Source organism: Haemorhous mexicanus, chromosome 3 (genome assembly GCF_027477595.1).
Source record: "Haemorhous mexicanus isolate bHaeMex1 chromosome 3, bHaeMex1.pri, whole genome shotgun sequence".
Taxonomy (NCBI): Eukaryota; Metazoa; Chordata; class Aves; order Passeriformes; family Fringillidae; genus Haemorhous; species Haemorhous mexicanus.
The window spans coordinates 84,202,924-84,220,074 of record NC_082343.1 but is presented as its reverse complement, the minus strand read 5'-3'; the positions used below and the strand labels follow the sequence as shown (position 1 = coordinate 84,220,074).

At 36.7% G+C, this 17,151-nt stretch overlaps 1 protein-coding gene across 1 annotated transcript in view; it reads right to left on the bottom strand.

Moving 5' to 3' along the window:
* ME1 (malic enzyme 1) overlaps nucleotides 1-17,151 on the bottom strand; it is a 154,238-nt gene that overhangs the window by 69,446 nt on the left and 67,641 nt on the right. The gene's annotated exons all lie outside the window — the stretch shown is intronic.

The window sequence follows — 17,151 nt, the reverse complement described above, 5'->3', positions numbered from 1 at the left end:
CAGCTTTTTGAAGGGAAACACTAATAAAGCTCAAAATTAAAATTACTTTGTAAGTGATGGTGACATCATTATACTGTATTTTATTTATTCCCTTCACCAACACACTGTAGCATTCATGTCTAAGTAGCACACTTTTCTCAGAAATAGTTTTGCCTGTGTATTCACATTATCCTAAATATTTTAGCAGCAAAATCAAAATAATAATTCTGTATCTGTTCTAGATACTGCAGGAAAAACTGGCAAGAGTTTGATCTGGTACTTGTCAATGTAATTTTCCCTTTTGTATAGTCTTCTTGTTTTGATATAATCACTTCAAACTTTATAGTCAAGAACTATTTCTGAAATTATTTTTTCGTTTCCATTTTGAGTTTGTCTAGTTATTAAAAAAAATCTCAAGAAAACCTGAAAAATCAAGGATAAATTTATATATCTGGGAGATGAATTCACACAAAGTGAGAATTAACTTTTTAACAACAAGAAATCTTCAGGCAGTTTTGGAGAGCCCATATGAGTTGGCTCACACTTCTCACCGAATTGAGGTTGGAAATAAGAATGGCCAAGCCTCAGGAGCCTCTGTCAGGAACACTGCAGTAGGACTCAGAAACAGCAATCTCACTTCAAAATTCCCATTGCTGCAGTTTTCCATGCCAGTAGGCTTCTGCTATTCCATGTCCTGTGCATGGATACCGCATGTTCCACTGTCCAATTCAGAGTAAATAACTTAATCCCTTTCCAATTCCCCTAATTTTTATTCCTAAACTGATTTGCTCTTTTCAAAGAGCTTCCACAAGCTTTTTATTAAGCAATGTCTGTTTTCTCATTTTATAAAACAACGCTCAAAATGAAAAAAAAAAATCTTTGGGCCCTTTATTTTTTAAATTCTGAATACATGTTTCTAAAACACTTTGTAGCCAGACTGAATCAGTCTGATTCCTTCAAGAAGGCAGTTTAGATGGGCAGTGATTTTGTGAAAGTCCAAGAGAAACAGGCATCACATTACTTTGTTCAACAAGTGCTAAACGAGTCATGGGTCTGCCTTTAAACATCCATAGGCTCTTGCACTCCTTTTGCTACTTCTGCATTTTTCATGTCTGTGAGCATTTAAATCTATAGGCAACACAAAAACTCAGAACTCCAAAGCAGTTCCATTTACAGGACCACTGCTTGAGTTTATTTACCAATCTTTGACGCTGAAATTTAATGTGAAATATTTAAAACAATTATTACAGTGTTTCTGGAGTGTTTATAAACCTCTAGCCTGGGAAGTCTCACAAGCAGAGACAATTAATTCAGCGACACATCTCCGATGAAAAGCTTGGCCAGCTATATACTCAGAGTTCAGAATTCCTTTACAGCTCAGTGCATTCTGCTTAACAAACGTTACAGTTTGACATGAAATAGCCCCAAAAAGTTCCTTTATGGTCCTGTTTGGAACAACGTATGAAGAAACCCGTGGCGGACACAAAAGAATGAAACACTCAGCAAGTGAAAAGAACAGTGGTCACGTCTGCGCCCTGAGTGGCAAACCATTGTGGAGCTGCTCCCTTTCCAAAGGCCGCTGAAGAATGAATAAGCTGCTTAAGCACATTATCCCCTTATTCAGGTCAACACCATGCAAACCAGGACCGTGGTGCTTGTTTTTTTTAGAGGGTTCACACATCTTGAGAGATTAACATTTGCTACCAACTATTTCATGGCTTTCAAAACAGATTACAAAAAAAAAAAAGTTCTGTTGTACAATCGAGTATGTCAAACTGACACGATGATTAGGTACTTTTCCTCAATAACTTGGGTTTCTTTTGTTACCTAGTTTGTTGTCAAAGCTTAAACTTTGTCTTGTTCTTTTGGAAATCAAATCTTCCTCAAAACATACCTCTCCTTTTTCTAGGTTAGTTGGTTTGTTATGTGTATCACATGATACTGAAAAAGATGATGCCAGCTTATTTTTAGACATGTTTATTCTAAGACTAAAAAAAATTCTGAAACATTTAGGTTTACCAACGTGGTACATTCGAGCTTTAACAGAAATAGTGTTTTCTAAGAATAAAGAGCTTATTTAAAGCTCTGGTAGTGGTAGTGGAAATATCAGGTAGATCTATTTAGAATTAGCTGTGCAAAATAACAAGTTCTATGAAGTACCACCCGAGCACATTAAAACTGTAATGACCTTTGGGGGTTTTAAGAAAAAGGTAAATCGTTTATGCCATCTTACTTAAAGAGATCAGCAAAACATCAAAGTTCAAGCAAGGCTGAGCTGTGCACCTGGCTCTAATTTAGCCACAAAAGCCAAACCAGTGAGAAACAGAAAACGGCACACTTAAATATTTCATCAGTTGAGCACAAACGCACTGAAATGTCATTTATTCCCAAACTTGGCACAGAGATGTTTCTTTGGAACAAATACATACTTCAGTGAACAGCTTCATGGAAAATTGTAGGGGAACATCTGCAAGACCCTGACCCTTTCCACTGAAAAAGATGGAGCAGAGATAGTTCAGAACCAATCAGTGCTACCTAGACAGTGTTTGGTGTGTGATAATGCTTCAGAGTAGCAACTAACCCCACACCATTAAAATGCCAAAACCCTCCAGCAGCTCTAAAATGGGAAATTATATGCACTAGAGCCACAGTTAGAGAGCTAAAAGAGGACTGCATTTGTATGGGATATCTGAAGTTTTGGGACAAAGACATGCCATATGCCAGAAATTAAACACATTTCAGAGCATGATTCATCTAACAGGGCACACAGTTACCAAAAACAGTAGGGAGAGGCTGTGTTATTTCAAGTCTTAATATTTTCTTACATTAATACATTCTAAATTCTTCTTGTAACTTTCTTGTCTCAGTTTTAACAGGTTGGGGAAGGGTTGGTGAGCAAAGAAGAGTTTCTGTTCTCCAGGAAAGTTGCATACTCCAAACTTTTATTTTTGTTCCAAAAGATTGAAATTTCACTTGATGTGAAACTTTTTCCAATAAAAACAGTTAGCCGGTTAGGAACATGCCAATGTTTTGGACTTAACTTCAGCTTCCATCAATACTCATTACCCAGAAATCAACCTGCATTCATTTAAACTTTCAGTTTGTAAGCACTAACATGCTGAATCACAATTTTCTGTCCTTCAAGAACTACTTACAGCTGCGAGGTGTTTTTCACAGCATTAGAAAGAGCGTACAATTTATACTAGACTAGAAGGCCTTTCTTTTCTTTGAATAAGCTTGTTTTGAAGCCTAAAATACAGGATGATGCCCTTAAAATGTGTAACAAATTCTGTGTTTCCAAATGCTAAGTGAACTTTGGATGAGTTGAATGTTACTAATTGGGTTTGAGGGTGTAAAATACTTTGCAAAAATAAGTTGCATAATCAAAGAACTAAAGATTGTTTCTGAAATTTTGTTTTCTTTGAATTACACTAGCCATATGACATACTCACTAAGAAATCACAGCTCCTCCTATCTAAACACCAGACCTTTATCAACACATTTGCAAATGTTAGCAAGGGGCCTCTTGCACAAGATAAAAAGGAGCCTTACTCTCTGTTTCTCCCTAAAAGAAGGAGAACTTATCTTTGGGAGTTTCAGCTAATACTTTATTTAGACACCCCCAAAACAGGTACTGGCATACACAGAGCAGTAGCCCTCTTTGTCCCTCAGTTTCCTCCATGGGCTCCTAAATAGGACAGGATGTCACAAAATATCCCAAAGTAGAATGCCAAAAATGGGTCATTCCAGCTATAAAAAAAGGAGGAAAAACCCTACACACTGGACGTGAGTTTTATCAGTTGAGCTGTTTTAAGTGTGCTCACCTTGCCAAAACCAAGTGGCTATCAGTTCTTTAGAGACAAAGATATGGCTGTACTATAATTAGTATTTTCCCACCTTTAACCCTAAAAACATCACTGAAAATTGTCCCTTGTCTGTTTAGACAAAATTCTAGATCTTCAATAGTTAAGAGTTTAAAAGGTAACACATTTATAGTGCTCCTTTGTCATCAATCTTGAATGCAGTGCTTGAAAAGAAATGATTTCTATGGAATAGAGTATCCTAATGTAACAGAAAAGTAGTTATGGTATTTAAAAATTCTGCTTAAAAGAATTTAAGGTTGTGGTAAAAAATACAGAGAATATATTCTCTTTCATATATGTATAATGATACTATAGATTTGCATACCCAGACTAGACTTTTAAAATTATTTCTCCTTAAAGACAGGCTTCATTTATTAAGCCAAACTTGTTATTTAATTTCATAAGGTTATTAAAGTGTCAATGTGACCTTTACATCCTGTGCTTGCTTCTGCTCAGGGAGCTTATTCATTTCTAACCTGAAGAGGAATTACCAGCTGTAGCTTCAAATGCTCATTGAACCTTGTCGCTCATATTCCAGTCATTTCCCACGCATGCAGACAGCCTTGCCCAGCTGAAAAACTGTCAGCTCCAGCGAACTTTAACAACAAAATAAAAATCCCTTTAATGGCTGGAAAGAATGCTTCATGAAGGAATCTTATAACATGCTATGAAATTACCACAGCCCATCCCCTAGCAAGCCTGCACAAAGCCAGGCTGTGCCAAGGACATTCTGTGGGATGTTTCCGGCACATGCATGTGGCACTGAATAAAGGCCCCAGTGTGCGAGTGCTGTGGGCAGACTGTGGCTGTGTGCCCAGGGGCACAAACCTCCAGCCCCTCGCACGGCACCATCTGCCTGCATCCCTCCATCCCGTGCCATGGCTACCAGAAGGGCTCTTCCAGGAAGTCAAACACATTGCTGTGAGTGAGCACGCAAAGCTAAAGAGCACCCAGCCCCCAGAGTGTGACATTTACAAACATACCTGAGATACACAACTGTGTGGTTATGTGAGCCTTCATTAGCAAGGGAGCACCAAGTGGAAAATTCAAAGACAAAAAGTTGCAGAAGCAAGGGGCAAGATGCACTTGATTTTTCAGATTTTTCAAGGGTTTGCTGTCTCTTCCAAGTCAGACAATGCATTTGTATTTGGGGCATGACTCACTTGTGTCCATGAGTCAGTTTGTGGAACCAAGTGATGGATGAAGAGCTCAAGGGCTCAGAGCCGTGTTGCCTTCTAGTGTGAGTCTCTAGATACACCTGAGTCACTCTCATAGCTAAATTCCAAAATGCTGGGAATAATAAAATATTTTAGAGAAATTATACCTTTATAGAAATTATCTCTTATGATTTTTAGGTGTAATTCAAGATTTCTGAGCACTTGAAATACACAGCTAGTTACAGCCAGTGGTCCATTAATGATGCATACATCTAAGAAGTTCCTTTCAAAACATACTGGAATTCACAATGACACCTGAACCTCTCTACTTGGTGGGCTCTGAAAACTACAAATAATACACACTACAGCTAACCATATATTGCCATACTTGGCATTGAATACTAAAAAGTAAAGATTTTCAAAGCAATACTACATCTGACATCAGATGAATAATATATTTTTCAGAGCAATTTGGCTTTTGTTCTACCTGCTCACCTTTCCAGTACACAGTATAAGAGATTCACACAACAATAACAAAGCTTTTTCAGTAAGTTACCATTGATATTAAAAAAATTCTTGCAGTAAATTTCCTTGGACAATATGGCAAAAACTGCTCTGTGCACCTTGATCTTTATGGCAGTTGCCAAACAGGAAAGACCTGGGAAGAGCTAAGTAGCAAAACATACCTCAAGTACAACTTGGCTAGCCAACAGATAAATCAAAAAAATAATGGTATTTCTCTGTAATTTAAATGCCATTGGAACCTTTTTTTTTAGGTCAAACAGCTTGCATTGATTATTTTCAACCAGTTTAACTTCTAAAAACTATTAGAAGTACATTTCAGAGAATGGCCATCATGAGTCATGCCCTGTTCATAAGGAGAAAATAAGGCATTTTCCTGAGGATTGGATTAGATGTTTTTTGTGAAAGTACTGCAATTGAAAAAGGAAAAAACTGCCTTCAAAGCTCGTAAGCTTGATAGTTTTTCATACTAGAAAATGAAAACCTAAAAAGTTTTTCAATTCTAAACATACAATTGTGCCAACATCTTCCATTACAGAAAGCTTCCAAACTAACATAATAAATTCCTTGTTAGACTGATCTTTAAAGCACCAGAGTTCTCCTAGTACCATGCCTGTATATCAGCACCATAGGGATTCATCAGGTCCTTCTTTTAAATCCACATTTACTCATGCACCAAGTAGCAGCTGCCACAAGCAGCTCATAACTAAGGCACATGATTACTAGGATGAAGGGGAAATAATTTCTAATCTTAGAAAAATACTGAGGAAAAGTAGAGAAAGATTCATTTCCTGTGCTAATTGTGCCAATCTGAAAATAATGGAATGCTTTCTATGAACAGGACACTGTCACCATGGATGAAGCACATGTTCTTTACAGAACAGGTTCTCAAGCATTAGAACAAGCTGCCCAGAGAAGTGGTTGAGTTCCCATCCCTGGAGGTATTTAAAAGTACATGTGGCACTTTCAGGACATGGTTTAGTGGTGGACTTGGCAGCGCAGGGTTAACAGTAGGACCCAATGATACTACAGGTCTTTTCAAACCTAAATGATTCTATGATTCAACCTGCTATCAGAACCATATCTAGCAAAGCTAGCAAGGAGAACAGGGAGGGTAATTCATTGTGCATTTTAAGAAAACAAAACAAAGCAAAACAGCAAGATAAATACTCTGCATTATGTTTAACAGTCTGAGAGACCTCTCCTGATGTTAACATCAGTCTGGAGGGATAGGGACAATGCCAATTCCACAAATGCCTGCAATTTGAGTTGGAACTTGGAAGACACTCAGAACCATGGTTTTGGAGGAACATTTCATCAGACACAACTTTAGCATGCATAACTCTTTTACACAGTAAAACTGAAAACAAATGGTTGTCTGCATGCCAGTGGCATTTCTTGAAAAACTTAATCATTTGCTTATTGAGAAAACAATAGTCCTGAAGAATCCAACATCGTTTAGGACTTCAGCACATTGTTCTGCATGTAATCACTAATATTTTAACATACGAACAATAGTCAGAAAGAAATCTGAGAAATCCTGCGTATTTTATTAAAGAATTTTCAGAAGAAATCTCCCAAGAAATCTCCTAGAACTCCTGATATCTACTTTCTATAAAAGCTTTTACTGAATCCCAGAAAAGGCTCAGATGGACCATTAAGCTCCCTACACAACTGACACCCCACAGGCATCACAGAGTTAAAGACTATAATTTCTTCTTCATGAACCCCAGCTGCTAAATGGCTAAAATCTCAGTCAGAAATCCTGCCACACATTGAGAAACATGTTACAATACCCTACACTTTGAAATACAGCTGATGGATAATGGGAACTGGAAGTTATAGAAATAGATTACTGCAACCAAGCTTTCTCTCAAAAAACATGAGGGATGATGTGCTAAAACCTACTTGAAGGTCCAGCCATAAGTGCTTATAATAAATCACATAAGGTGGCCAAACAATAATCTTTAAGAAGAGCTCAAGCAGTACTCATGGCAACCTATACAGTACCCTAAAATACAACTCTAGCCCCAGTGAAACACTTTAAAGAAGCTGGAGATATTTCTCTTTCTTTTTTCCTGTAGTTAGCAGGAGTGTAGCTACCTCAATACATTACATTTTTTAGCTTAATCAAGAGAGTGACAAGATATAGTTGCTTGGGGTGGATCAAACACTTTTAATACATCTAATTTTTCTATGCCATTTTTGCAAAGCAAGAAACACACATCATTCCCTTTATGTTCATGCACTTACATTTACAAATTTTGTTTAGGATAGGTAGCTGGAATGTCTAATTATAAGGACTCATCCAGCTTTCAAAACCAGACAAAAATACAGAAAAAAACCCCAAACAAACCCAAAAGCAAAAAGCAAATCACCAACAAAGTGACTCAAGTGAATCAGCAAAAAGACTTATTGTTTGAAGATGACACCAGTAAAGGCTTGTTATTAATTAGCAGTATTCAGAAGAATGCCATCTTAATAATTTTCCTTCATCTGAAAAACTTCAAAGATAACATAAGCCTTAAAAAAACCTTCAAAACCTTTTCCAATCATATTTAATATTATACTAATAAAGAGGATTTTGCTAATATTGTATCAGCTTGCACATTATGACAGCAGAGTGTCTCAAGTACATCAGATTGAACAGAATTTTAACATATCAAGAGATACCATTTACAGAACCGAAAATCTTGTTCTGGGTTACCAGTATATCTCATTTCTACACCATCAGTTCTGATATTTTGGGTTTTTTTTTTTTTTTCCATTCACACGTAACTATAAATCTCCACCACTTGTTGTGACCTCTCCTCAGTTTTATTAAACTTGTCTGTTTATTTCATTTACTTCCATAAGCTATTTCCATTAGGTCTTTCCTTTGACCCTGACATCTCTGTCTCCTGTGCTGACATTCAGACATTTTCTTTCTTAGAGCCAAATGGGTTGGACCTCTTCCTACACCAACAAGTCACGTCAACAGTGTCCCCTGGACTGAAAAAATATCTTGATATTATTTTGGTGCTGGCATCTCAACTATGTATCTGTCATATCACTAAGTCAAAAAAAAAAAGAAAAAGTCATTCTGTATACAAAGTACATTTGCTAGTCCAAGGCCAACATTTCTAAGAGTACCTTTACAATTCAAGCATGACAAGTTTTGTCCCAGATGCTAGGCTGTCTTATGTGGAGCTATAAATAATACATCCTTTCCCACCTTTTGTGATAATAGCTATATTTATGCCCATTCCTTCTCTTGTCTTCCCCACTGCCTGTGAAATTGTTGAGGAGGCTGACAGCAGTTACTGTGAAAGCCAATGAAAACAAACACTATCTGTTGCTGTCTTTTGAGCATAAAGAATTGGAAATGTCCAATGTATCTTCAAACAAAGTCTGCCATCAATTTAGTCTATGGATATTCATGCATGTTATCCAAAATAAGCATTTCCAGATATGAATTTCTGCCCTCTTTCATAGACCCCCTTGCTCTGGAAAGTGAAGTAAGAAGAAATTAAATGGACTGACAGAACTGCCGGTAACATAAGTACACAGCTCATTCTCTCTAGTGTCAGCTGAAACTAAGACTTAAATCCTGTGTCACCACCTGTATTCTCTCTTCTAAAACGCTTCTCTCTTCAGCTTCTCAGGTCTTAAAAATCATTGCCAACACATTGTTTGGTAAACATGAAAATCTGAGGCGCCACTTAGTTTTGTCACATTTTCTGCGGTCTAACAAAATTCACAAAAGAAATAATTTCACAAAAGAAATAATCATAAATAGCAAATTTCACAATAATAAATTAACAGCCTCAGAAAAAGAATACATTATATTCCTAGCCAAAATGACAATATTTAAAGGATGAAAATAGATCAAAAATAGCAGAAAGTTGCTGAGGTCTTCTCACACACTAAGCAGTGGAATGGCCTTTCTCAAAGAGCAGTAGAATGACACTTCTCAAAGATAACAAGTGCTTGTTTAATAAGAGGTTGACATAAATTCAAAACCAAGTTTCAGTCTCTGTAAAAGTCCCCTGAGTCACACAGTAACCATCTATTAGATGCAGAGAGAGGCAAGTGAAGTGCAAACTGAGTATGAATTCATGTTAGCTAGCTTAAGAACCTTTACTGGATACTTCTACATCTAAACTAGTCTAGGCTCTTTTTATAGTCAACAAGTAAAAAAAAATATTAAAAACCATTTAAAAATACAATTTATCAGACCCTTTTGAGACAGCTCTTCTACAAGAAGCAGCACCTGTTCCCCTTACAAAATTAGCTTAGGAGGATTAGCTTAGGTTAAGATGACAAGCTCCATATCTCTTTTAAAGTCTTTCTGAGCTTACCTGGTTTGGCTCCAGACTCTCAAGACTAATAATTCAGACACAAGATTACAACTGTCCATTCCAATGTATCCTAAGTATGGGAAAGAAAGAGGCAGAAACATTGCTGCCTAAGTGGGTACACCAGAAAAGTCTAGATTTGAGTTTAGTACACAGGCAACATTGAAAGGCTGGATGGTTACAGGAAGAGTGCAAATACATCTTTAGTATTTTATGAAAGCATAAGAGAACTTTAGGAAAGGCAATTTAGAATTACGGTGGATGTAAGTCTGGCACTGAAGCATACAACAATATATTATTTTATACAACATGCATCTTAGAAAGATCATATGTACTTGAAAGTCTCCTTTAATTTAATTATACTGGAACAACTGGATGAATTTTTAAAAATGCAGTAATGTTTTGTGGTACAATAACAACAGTAAGTCCCTGGTGAAAAAACAAATCTTTCCCCATCGTTATTTTATGTATTTATGAAAGGACTGTAAGTACTTTTGCTGCTGACAGGAAATGAGGATCAAATGAGGATCTTTTACCCTCTATTAGGGTAAAAGAAGATGAGCACCATAGCAGTAGTAATGTAAACACAGAATGCCTTTCTACTGCAATAGTAAAGAACAAAAGCCACTACAAGTGACTGCAACATTAAAGAAAATGCTGATGGTGTACATATTCCGAAATGAAGAAAAATATTTAAAGAAAATAAATGTTTAAAATCCAGGCCCATTTATATTTGAGTTTTATTGGTAAAAGCGCTGGTACTCACAGCTGCTGATGTAAGCCTAAAAAAATATGAGAAAAGCAGCTAAACAAAAACAAGAGAGGAGATGCAATATGCTCCCCTGGGAAAACCATGGTAAAGAATAGCAAATGCTCTTCTACATTTGAAAATAAGTCAAAACTTTTAACAGCTCTAAACACTGTGGGAAATGCTGTTCCCCTCTGGGCACAATTACTTCATAAAAGGGGTAGGCAATGTTTCGTGTTTCAGCTCTCTTAATATATCATTAGTAGAACGCATTCCCTAGGAAGCAGAAGACATTTGTACAGAATTTCCTTGAAGGTTTAATATAGCCACGGAAATACATAGTAAGACAGAAGATACAGAAGAAGAAGTAATTAAAAAATTGCAGAAGGCTAGGGACAAAAGACAAACTCAAAGAGGTTGTCTTTAGAAGACTGAAACATGCTGGAAATCTCAGGTCTTGGGTAAGTCTAGATTTATTAATACACTTAAAAATTCTCTACCCATCTGAGTTAAAACAATGAATAAAAATAACTTATGAAATTTTCAAGTTGTAAATGTATTACCAGACATATTACAGCTATTCAATAAGAGCATTAAAGAGCAAGAAAAGGAAAACTCTCAAAAATTACTGAAGAACATCAGCTGTCAGCTACTTGTGATCCACTTTAAAATATCACCCATCAGGCCCTGCACTGAGGGAAAATGGTGGGTCTTGTAAGTGCCACCCCTTCTCCAGAGAATTTTTTAAGTCTGCAAGTGTAATATGAATGCTGGCACAGTCCCAGGTGTTCATGTTACTTAAATAAAGCATGTTTAGGAGAGATTGATGATGCCATATTTATTTTAGATGTGGATCCTTTGAAACACACCGGAAAGATAACACTAAACCCCTCAATTTTAGAACATGCATCTATAAAATCAGTGTCCATTCCCTCTTCTAACACAAACTCAGTCCACTTCAAATAACTGAATAGATTGAAAAAGAGACTACCAATTCTGACAAAATAAAGCAGTGTGGGTTTTTTTCACCTTCACAATGGGCTAGACAGGACTTTAAGCTCAGATATCACTTTACTTTTCAATACTTCTTAACACTGAAGAGAGAATGGAAAAAATTACTCATGTGGAGAAACTAGTATCCAATCACATTGTTTTCTTGCCAACTCAAAGGTAAGGAAGGGGAAGAAAAAGGAATGGTCATCTATTTTCTTCCTTCCTCAAGTGCTGACTGTATACGACCAGGGAAGGCAGTACACCAGCAAGATCTTAGGGGAAAAAATCCACTTGTAAAATAAAACTTAACTGGCAAAGGAAAGTGCAATTATCTCCTACAGACTGGCACAGACAGCCAACACCCAAAAAAAAAAAAAAAAACCAACAAACCACAGAATATTTACTTCATCAATAGTTTTACAAATGCTAATGAATGTTTGAAACTCAGCACCACTGAGCCACAGCATTACCTCTGAGCACTTTCCTTAGCCTGATTATTTTGTGGAACATGTAAAAAAGCCTCTTTCCATCACCCAGGTTAATTTGGTCAATACCATTTTAACATACCTAAATGAAAAGCTGCACACCCGCAAACCTGCTTTGATCACACAAAGTGTGATCATTTGTATTGCAGAAATATGCAAAAGTACTAGGGAACACACTAGAGAATATAACTTAGAAATGAGATTCTCATATATGCACCAGATACGAAAATAGACTCTTCTTATATAGACAGGACCAACCTCTATTCATAGAATTTAGGAAATGCTACTGCTATGTTACAGTAAAACTGTCACTGAAATGTCTCCAGTTCTGACAATCATCATTCAAGGGGAAGGCAAGAGGACCTTTTTAAAATCAGAGAGCATAATCATTCCATTACATATTTACTACATTTTAAAAAAATTGCAAAAGTGCCACTACTCTACATGTGAATGCAAACTGTGGTTGTCTTTTATTTAGAAATCCCTGCAGCTCTGCACAATTTAAATTATTTACTTGACACATTCATATCTTTAGATTGATAAGGTATGAATTTGCAGGTTTCCTCTATAAAGAGTTTTCTACTGTCCAGGTTTCTATTTTGGTTGAAATATGAATAATAAAAGCAGGTTTGTTTCTGTTTTCTCATCAGTTTTCATTTGAACATTTATGTGTAGGTACTGCTCAAGAATATGAATCTTGGAAGGCTTGTACTAATTCTTACAACAATTGGAAATAATATGGGAAATACAGAAAGCTAATAGGATAAGCTGAAAAGCTGAGCTTGAATTTGCACCTCAGCTTTTCTGGACTGCATATTCCAGCACAGATGCCTGTCATTCCTCCAGAGGAGTTGGAACTGCCAGCCTGGGCATGCTCATTGACCTATTTAGGGCAACTGTGAGAACCATCACATTCCTGTACTTCAATATTTTAGTAAGTTAGGAGAAAAAAATATTCCAAAGCAAGCATGCAGGAAACAACTTGAAACAGCAACCCACAAGTTCCTGAACTGTCACAGAGGAAGGAGTAGCTGCCCTAGCAGCTGCCTGCATATTTCTCCCTCTTGTGCACTTTTCAGTGCTTAAATCATAGAATTATAGAATTACTTAGGTTGGAAAATACCTTTAAGATCAGTGAGTCCAACTGTAAACTCAGCACTGCCAAGTCCAGCACTAAACCATGTCTCTAAGCACCACAGCTACATAGCTTGTAAATACCGGCAGGGATGGGGACTCTACCATTTCCCTGGGCAGTCTGTTCCAATGCTTAACAATCCTTTCTGTGAAGAAATTTTTCCTAATATCCCATGTAAAACCCACCTGGTACAGCTTGAGGCCATTTTCTCTCATCCTATCCCTTATTACTTTGGAGAAGAGACCAACAGTACAGATACACATTTTTTACAAGCAAACTAGCCATTATGATTCATCTGCACATTAAGGGCATATATATGTAACTCATCAGGTTTTTAGCTGTGTCTACACAGGGCAGAAGAATATTTGTGTGTCCAGCTTCCTTGCAGCCATTGCAGCTGCAGCTGGAATGACTTCTGACCCCTGGGCAATTCACATGGCACTGTGCTGGTGCTCAGAGCACCATGATGTCTACTGCTAGAAACTGCCTATGTAAAAAGTCCTTTCAATATGAGCTTTCCTGGCTCTTCCACATTGTGTAAAGGTACTGTTTGAAGAGCTGTATGCTTTCTACCTAAGCTGAAATTTGTGGTAAATGGTTTAAATTTAAAACTAACACACACAACCTTTCCAATCTCCCACAACTGGCCATTGCCAGTATTGAATTTACACATGTGGTTAGTTTAGAATTGGTCTGGCAGCCATGAACTTGTCAAAGCTTCTTTTCTAAGGTATCAAATAAACACAGTTCTCATTCCTCTGCTAAGTATCCAGTATTAGATTAAAATTTTTATGGTCAAAATAAAGCCTTTCACCATTGGTTTGACTTTTATATAACACAAGGCATCAGTCTTGCTAGATTTCATTACTCCTCTGTCTGGATAAGAGTACTTTAACTAGACCATGTCTCTTTTGTGACCCTTGAACAATGAAATATTGCCTCCAAGTCACTGATAAAGATATTGAACATTGCAGAGCTGAAAAAAATCCCCTGAGATACCTTAAACCCACAAGTATTTTATTATTCCTCACAGAAATACATATTTTAAATTGCATTTTCTCCAGTAACACAGGAGGCTTGCTTTGCTTTTTCATTAGTCTTGTTTCTTAAAAGAAACAGTAAGAATTCAAATGTCTTTCAAAGGTAAAAAAATAAGCCAACGAAAATTCTGTAAACTCTCACTGGACCAGGATCATTGCATTTTCAGTAAGAGCCTTACCTTTAAGCTGATCTTCCTGATTTTTTTCAATTCATCCCAGATACACCTAAGAAAAAACTAGTACTTCCTCCACACCCAGCTCAGCATGGTACAGAGTAAGCTTTTACCACATTAAAAAAAAAAAAAACAACTGACAAAGCAATATTTGGACATTCTGATTTAAGGATCTTGACAAACTTTTAATTCATTTGCTGTTAATGAAATGGAAAATAGGACTTTTTGCCAAGATAGATAAAACTTACATTTAAGAAGTATCTACCATATTTATAGGGACAATCTAATACTTCCATATGTACCATCACTAAGGAAAAGCATCAGGAAAAAGAAAACCTCATTCTTACTATTCATAATTATTTTCATTAAGTTACTTTTCTTTAGTGTCTTTTGCTTTTTTACTGCCTATAAAGAAATTTTTTGACTTTGGTTTCTATTACTAGGCTTTGCTGTTCAGTTGGTTTTACTAAACTGCCAGTATTCACATCCCTGTAATCCAGACTGAGTTTTAACAGCAAGGTTTGTCTCAACATTGTTTATTTTGTGAGAGTTTATTTGCATCTTTTAAGCAGAAAACAATCATCACTCTAATTTTGATGTTTAAATATTTCCCTTTGATCCAGCTTGATTGTTTCCATCATCCTTAAACCATCCCTCTTCCAGTGCTGAACACGTGTTTCAGGTATACCTGCACTAAACTGCAGCTGTGTGTATCTTGACAATTGTTCATTTTTCTTCCACAGTCTATTTCTTTAACCATTGTAAGGTGATTTAACATATATCTCTGGAAAATTAGATGAACACTCAGGATCCAGAGATCATAACACCTCAGGATTTCCAGCAACACTTTCATATCAGGACTCAGACTAATGCCTCAGTATGTTTTCATTGCATTGAAATCCCACCTAAGAAGCACCATCCTCACACCTAAGATATACAAGGCTACTGGTAAGGTATAACTTTTAGTGAGATTGCCATGGTTTACTAGCAGTACTCCAAATAATATTTTAAATGCTTTGAATAAAAATGTTCCTCAGTAATTACTCACCCTGTCAATACCTTACAAAACAGGCCTGTTATTTTTGGCAGCAGTCAACACCACTTCTTTTGGACACTCAGTCCCACACTGACTACATGGAACGAGTTACTGGCTTGGTCACATGGGACTTTCTACTAGGTCACAGTTTTAACCATAAATAAGCAGTTTCCATTTCTCTTGCTTATTTTATAGGCAATTGTATAAAAATGCTCTACTTGCTCCTCTTTTCTTTCCTTGGTTTTATGAGTAACAGGATAATATCCTAGCTAAAAATACCTCTGCTAAGGACTTTAATAACCATCTCAAATTGAGTGAGTTGCTCCTCAAAGTTAGTGGTTTGAGTTCTATACACAACAAAACAATATAGGATGAGAGCTTGTGAAGTTGTGGATTTTTGCAATTTGCTTTTGAATTAGAATTAATCTTTATGGAGAATTTGCAGGTTGTGTACCTCTGCATTATAGCTGCCAAAAGTACATTTTTAAAACTTCCTTTGAAGCAGGGAGGCCCCCACAGAATGGGAGAAGGAACTAATCTAAATGGAAAACATCTGCACATTTAAAAAACCACGTTCAGCATAATTATTATTTATATACGCACAAGTTGCAAGAGTGATTTCTATTGTGTCTTACTATGGAAAATCCTGACTAGACTAAGAAAATACAGCCTAAAAATACACTTATTTGTTCAAGAGGTTTAGCTTTAAAGATAAGGAATTGCAATGCAATTCCATGCCAGCTTGGTCTAATATAATCAGCTTAGCCAGCAAAATGTGGATGCTTTTCAGTCATTTCAGTTCTCTATAGTGACTCATCAACTGGTTACATGAATTTAAGTGTTGAGAGAACAGGGATGTGCCACCAGGTGAGAGGAAGGATGTTGAGGGAAGAAACTAAGAGAGATGGTGCCATAGGATCCCTGACTTTGACTAAAGAAGCTTGAGAACTATATCCAAGCTCCCATTAATGAATACTATCAGGCCCATGTCATGTAATCAGCTAAGGGGTACAGCAATAAAGTCACACTTGTTCACATCCCAAGAGCCAAATTCAGAGGTCTCATTCCCTATGGCCCTAATAAGAAGCCATATCCCAAAATGAAAAAAAAAAAAAACAAAAGGCATCCTCCTGATCAGAAGGTATTTCAGAGCATCAACAAACTTCAGGTCACACAAATTTTATGCCCATTGTAATATTTTGTGTGCCACTCCTTCACAGACATTGAACTCAATGCTTAATCACAAGAACAGTGACATGAAAGTTGGGCTACTAACACGAATAAGCCCTTTATGCTGTTGCTGTGTATATACAGAAATGTTTGATATCTTTCAAGCAAATAATATGCTACAAAAAATTTAAAATTACAATGAAACACAAGCATAGAAGCAAAATGAAAAGCCTACTGAAGTATCAGAAGTAACCAACGCAATTAATTGTCTAGAAACATTCATTATTAGATTACAAAACTGGCCCAACTGCTTAAAACCAAAAACTCTGCTCAAACCTACAATAAAAATATTTTATAGCTAATGAGACTTATATGTAAATTGATATGGCTACTTGCTACACTGTTCAGATACATCTCACAAGAAAGCCTGTCTGCTTTTAGAAGGGGGCTCTGGTGGGACAGAGAGAGAGGGGAGCAGATCTTTCTTGTTCAGTAATGCTTTCATCATTATCA